The 6,000-nt window shown below is 45.0% G+C and overlaps 1 pseudogene across 1 annotated transcript in view; it reads left to right on the top strand.

The window, feature by feature from the left end:
- The first annotated feature begins 1,672 nt into the window (after window positions 1–1,672).
- Window positions 1,673–6,000, top strand: part of LOC110257241 (uncharacterized) — a 128,028-nt pseudogene continuing 123,700 nt past the window's right edge. Inside the window, exons 1-2 of the transcript XR_002339601.2 lie at window positions 1,673–1,953; window positions 2,347–2,776. The product of XR_002339601.2 is annotated as an uncharacterized LOC110257241, transcript variant X2 (transcript). Of the gene's footprint in view, window positions 1,954–2,346 lie in introns of the transcript that reaches the window.

The raw sequence follows: 6,000 nt of genomic DNA, 5'->3' as shown, positions 1-6,000 counted from the left end.
CAGGCCTGGAGTCTTTGGCGGTTAAGAGTACGTAGAGAGATTTCACAAGATTCAGCTGTGATGGTGGTGCTTGGGGGCGAGAGAGAAAGGACTAGAAGTCCTGAGGCGGAAGGGAGTGGCTTTCGATTGAAACAAAGCTCGAGATGACCCCAGAGGGGAAGCCTCTGTGGCACCACCCCTTCTCTTTTCTGTCCCATTCCAGCTTCTAGTCCTCCCTGGTGCTTGTAGTTAACAGTACTGTTTTAGACTTAAACATTTTGCTAAGTGAGATCGTGAAGTGTACTCGCCACATGCAAGCAACAACAACAAGGGGGTGTGCGTGTGAAAGAAAACTTTTGGAGGTGATGTGTTTTTGTGGCATAGCTTGTGGTTTTGCCAGTGTATGCTGATCTCCAAACTGATGAAGTTGCTTATGGTAAATATTTATGACTTGTTTGTGTGTCCGTCATACCTCAATAAAATGGTTTTAAAAAAAAAAAGCTACCTTTGGAGTTCGTGCTGTGTTGCAGTGGGTTAAGATTGGCATTGCAGTGGCTTGAGTTGCTGGGGAAGCATGGATTTGATCCCATGTGGGCACAGTGGGGTAAAGGATCTGAGGGTGCCCCAGCTGTGGCTGAGATTCAGTCTCTGGCCTGGGAACTTCCATATGCAGTGGATGCAGCCATTAAAAAAAAGTTACATCCAGTTTTCTAAAAACTTTCTGTATCAATAGTTTACAGTGTAAATCATAGTTACAGAAATGAAACTTGAGACCATATTACTATTTCATTTAGAAACTTTATTAAAAGGACTGATTTTTCTCAGACAAGTTATATCCAATGCCTTTTTTTTTTTAATTGAAGTCTGGTTGATTTCCAATGTTGTGTTTCTGGTATGCAGCAAGTAATTTATTTATAAAAACAGACACATAAGTACACATACGTATACATCCCACCATCCTTTTTCATATTCTTCTCCAATATGTTTTTTCTTTTTTAAACTGGGATATTGAATGTAATTCCCTGAGCTAAACAGTAGGATCTTATTATCTGTTTTATGCAACTTTGTTGTTTATCTATTTTACATGTAGTCCTCTGTATCTGCTAATCCCAAACTCCTAATGCGTCCCTTCTCCACCCCCTTTCTCCTCTGGTAACCATAAATTTTCTAGGTTTGTGAGTCTGTTTCTGTTTTGCAAATAAGGTCATTTGTGTCATTAATTTAGTTTCCACATGGCCGAGTAGTATTCCATAGGTATGCACTATGTCCTGTGTGCATTCATCTGTCAGTGGCCATTTACTTTATTTCCAGGTCTTGGTTATTGCAGATGGTGCTGCTATGAACACTGGGGTGCATTATCTTTTCGAATCGGAGTTTTCTTCAGATATGCGCCCAGGTGTGGGGTTGCTGCATCAAATGGTGACTCCACTTTTAGTTTTTCAAGGGACATCCATACCGTTGTTCTCCTTAGTGGTTGTACTAGTTTACATTTCCATCAGAAGTTCCATCCAATCTTAATGGGACTATTAGGCATTAAATATAAGTTTTGAAATTAGACCTGCAAATTCCAACACTGCCTCGCACTAGCTGTAGGACTTCTGAGTAAATCGAATTGAACGACCCTCTCCCCCAGCAGGTGTTATCACTTGATACACGCGGGTAATAAATATCTTGGCAATGAGGGTTAAAAGGCACCACGTGTGGGGTCTCAGGCACACTCAGTAGTGATTCCTTCATTAGGGAAGGAGCTATGAGCCCAACCCTTGATCCAGGGCAGTGTTGAGATCTCAGTGCCTCCCGCGGCCCTCCCTGCACTGGAGGTGGGTGAGGGTGTTGGTTCCAGACCAAAGATCCCGCCGGGGAGGGAGCCGCTGCCTCCTCTTGCCTTCGCACCTCGGTGGCTGGGGTGACTCGTTCTCCCCGCGGCCTCTTGAGGATGAGGTGCAGTCTCTTCCCAGGCTCCACGAGTTTTCGGTGAGTACAGTGAGGAGGCCGGGATGGGCAGCGGGTAAGTAGGAACGGGGTGGCGCCCCACACCCTCCCCTGCTTGTTTGGGGTGCGGCGAGGGGAAGGCGCGCCGGTGCCGCGGCTTTGAGGGTCCTTGGTTCGCGGAGGGCTCTAGTCGAAAGCAGCTGGAAAGGGGAGGCAGCCGAGCCACGCTCAGGGCGGTGGGCGCCCTGGTCGCGGGGCCGCCTTGGCAGGCGCCACCCCAGCCCCGGTGCGCACCAGCGCCCCAGCGCGGCCCCTTCGGCTGGTTCCTCCGGCTGGTTCCTCCAGCTCATCCAGCCCCTCGGTCACCCCTGTTCCCTCGTCTTTTGTCTACCACACCCACCCGGATGCCTGCAGCCGCTGACCTTTCTCCTCCAGGGGCTCAAAGAAACACCAGCAGCGTCCCGGGAGGAGAAAGAGGGTCCCCCGTCCTTTGGGGCCGCGCGGGACCCGGCTGCGGGGGCTGGACCCCCCGCTACCCATTTCCGAAAAGTCGCCGCAGATTTTCGGCCACCAGAAGCCGCCTAGTGCAAGGCAAGCGTCGGAGTTTGGAGAGGCCTGGGCAGGTGTGACCGGGTGGTGCAGAGGCTTCTCAAGAAAGGGGCAGCTTTTTTTGCGGGGGGTGTGTGTGTGGGGGAAGCTTTCGTCCGAAATTTAGCTCCGCTGGGGCTTGGGATATTTGCTTTTCCTCCCCAACGTCTGCTTTATTCTCTTCCAAAGAGCATGTTCTGTTGCCGGATTCTGGGCATTTTCCGACCTCCTCAAAAAGGATATGCCGGGAAAGGAACATGCAGATAGTTTAACATTCTTTGGTTGGAGTCTGAGGAAGTGTCACCTTGACGCTAAGGAGACTTGGCGCTTTCAGGGAGTGTAAAACTTGCAAAATTAAGATCCCCCCCTCCGTCTTTCCTAAAGACAACTTTCTCTTCCCCTGCCCCAGCTTTCTTCAGCATAAAGCCTTGATGAGCCCTAGGCTGGAATCACTGGAAGTTAAGGAGTCTCGGGGGGGGGGGGGGGGGGGGGATTTGAAAAGTTGCAGCTGTAATGGAGGTGCTGGGCAGTGGCGGGGGGGGGGGGGGGGAGAGAAAGAACTAGAAAGTCCTGGAAGTGGGGCGGGAGTGGCTTTAGATTGAAGCAAAGGTCAGGATGACCCCAGGGGAGAAGCCTTTGTCGTGTTTTCCCCCCCCCACTTCCTTTCTCTCCCATTCCTGCTTCCAGTCCTCACTCAGGCTTGTAGTTAACAGTAGTATTTTTAGATTTAAAATTTTGCCAAGTGAAAATTTTCCTTAAGTGTACGTGTTACATGCAAAAAAAAATACATAAATTACGTATATATATATATATGAGGGGGTGAGAGGAAACTTGAGGAGGTGATGTATTTGTTTGCATAGCTTGTGGTTTTGCCACTGTATGCTTCTCTCCAACCTGATGAAGTTGCTTATATTGAATATTTATGGCTTGTTTGTGTGTCAGTCATACCTCAATAAAATGGTTTTTAAAAAAGTTGCATTTGGATTTCTTGTTGTGTTGGCAATGGTTTAAGAATCTGACTGTGGTGGCTTAAAGTGAGTTAAAAGATCTGAAGGTGCCCCAGGCTGAGGTTCAATCCCTGGCCTGGGAAATTCCATAAGCAGTGGGTGTGGCCATTGAAATAAAAGTTACATTCACTGGTCTAAAAGTTTTCCATGTCAGTGGTTTACAATGTAAACTATGGAAATGAAATTTCGGACACCATAGTAACATTTCATTTAGAAACTTTCTTAAAAGGACTGATTTCTTCAGTACAAGTTATATCCAATAGTTTTTTTTTTAATTTTTATTTTTTAAATTTATTTGATTTACAGTGTTGTGTTAGTTTCTGGTATACAGCAAGTAATTTAGTTTTACATACATATACATATGTATGTCCTTTTTCATATTCTTCCCCATTATGGTTTATTACAGGATATTGAATATAATTCCCTGAGCTAAACAGTAGGACCTCGTTGTTTATCTATTTTTTGTATTTGCTAATCCCAAACGCCTAATATGTCCCTTCTCCACCCCTTTCTCCTCTGGTAACCATAAATTTTCTATGTTTGTGAGTCTGTTTCTGTTTTGCAAATAAGTTCATTTGTGTCATAATTTAGTTTCCACATGGCTGAGTAGTATTCCATATGTATGTACTATGTCCTGTGTGCATTCATCTGTCAGTGGCCATTTACTTTATTTCCAGGTCTTGGTTAATTGTAGATGGTGCTGCTATGAACATCGGGGTGCATAATCTTTTTGAAGTAGAGTTTTCTTCAGCTATGTGCTCAGGTGTGGGTTGCTGCATCAAGTGGTGACTCTACTTTGAGTTTAAGGAACATCCATACCATTCTTCTTAGTGGTTGTATTAGTTTACATTATCACCAACAGGAGTCACATCCAGTCTTAAAGTGAAGATCTGGAATTGTATAGCCAGACGGCATCTTTGGGAGGAGGGAAGGAGAGAGTTGTCTCCATAGTACTAGTGTAGCAGCCTTGTCTGTATTAACGTGTCTGAGCTGTGATAACCCTGTGTGGTAGGCAGACTCGTGACCTCCAAAGATGCGCATGGGGGAAGAAAAGAGTTCTATCATGGCGCAGCAGAAACATATCTAACTAGTATCCATGAGTATGCAGGTTTGATCCCTGGCCTCGCTCAGTGGGTTAAGGAGCAAGCATTCCTGTGAGCTGTGGTGGAGATTGCAGACAGCGGCTTGGGTCTGGCATTGCCATGGCTGTGGTATAGGCAGACGGCTACAACTTGGATTAGACCAGTAGCCTGGGAACATCCATATGCTGGGGGTGTGGCCCTAAAAAGCAAAAACAAACAAAAACCAACTCAAAGATGTGCATGTCCTAATCCCCAGAGTCTGTGAATATGTCACGTTGCATGGCAAAAAGGGACTTTGTAGATTCAATTAATCATCTTGAGGAAAAGACCAGCCTGGACAATTTGATAGGCCAAATGTAATCCTTATAAGAGAGTCCTTATGAGAAAAAGTCCAGAGGATCAGAGCTTTGAAGATGCTTGTGGTTGGCCTTGACGACAGAGGAAGTGGTCATGAGCTAAGCTATGTAGGTGACCTCTAGAAACTGGAATGAAGAAACAGGTTCTCACCTAGAACCTCTAGGAGGAACACAGCCCTGTTGACATTTTGACTTAAGACTTCTAGAACTGCAATAGGAAACTAATCGACCCTTATCTGTCCTTGGCATCCTATTCTCTCATAATTGTGTATCAGTCATGCCCTTGGCTGTTTCTAGAGCTGTCAATGTCGATGCTTCCACACTCTTCCCTTTCAAACCTCCTACCCTCTGGCCATTTCCTCCTACTTTTCTAGCTCATTTTCTCAAGTACCTGAACTCCTACGGTTTTGACCCACAGGGGTCTTTAAGTCCTTATTCTTACACATTTTTCTGCCTCCACCCCACGTATCCTCTTTACCCAACTTAAATTCCATGTTTAATTATTATATCCATACTCTCACATAAACCCTCAACATCCTTGCCTCTCTACTATCTTCTTGTACTTGGTGGAAAACACAACACTGTCTAAATCACGCCTGCACCTGCCCACCAAAAATGCCTGAAGGAAAGCACACCACCATTTTCACTAACTTTAAATTCATGATTACCAACTTCAAGTTCTTAGCTTACTTGGCCTCTTTGTAGCATTTGACCCAGTGGGTTACTTTTTCTCCTTGATGTATTTTCACTTGGCTGAAAATTTGTATATCAGCTTTCTCTGACCTTTCTGATGGTTTTTCAATGCAATCTCCTCTGCTGATTCCTCTCTACCTACTTAGCAAACATCAAATATGTGGAAATTCATAATGATGTTTCAAAAGAACTGCTCAAAATTGGAAGTTTTAAAATATACCAAATAATTATTAAAAACTGGTAAACATTTATCCTGATACTTCTTCTCAAGCCAAATTTCAAGGTAAACAGTTGATAAGGCTGTTCCTTTTATAAGTCCAACTAGTAAAGGCGGGATGTTAAAATTACAACATTACCAGAGTA

The sequence above is a fragment of the Sus scrofa genome, chromosome 16 (assembly GCF_054392235.1).
Source record: "Sus scrofa isolate SSC_HxYL_T2T_F1_AM1 chromosome 16, Sscrofa_HxYL_maternal_Yorkshire_Landrace_v2.0, whole genome shotgun sequence".
In the NCBI taxonomy this organism is placed as follows: Eukaryota; Metazoa; Chordata; class Mammalia; order Artiodactyla; family Suidae; genus Sus; species Sus scrofa.
This window is presented reverse-complemented; position numbering and strand designations above follow the sequence as displayed.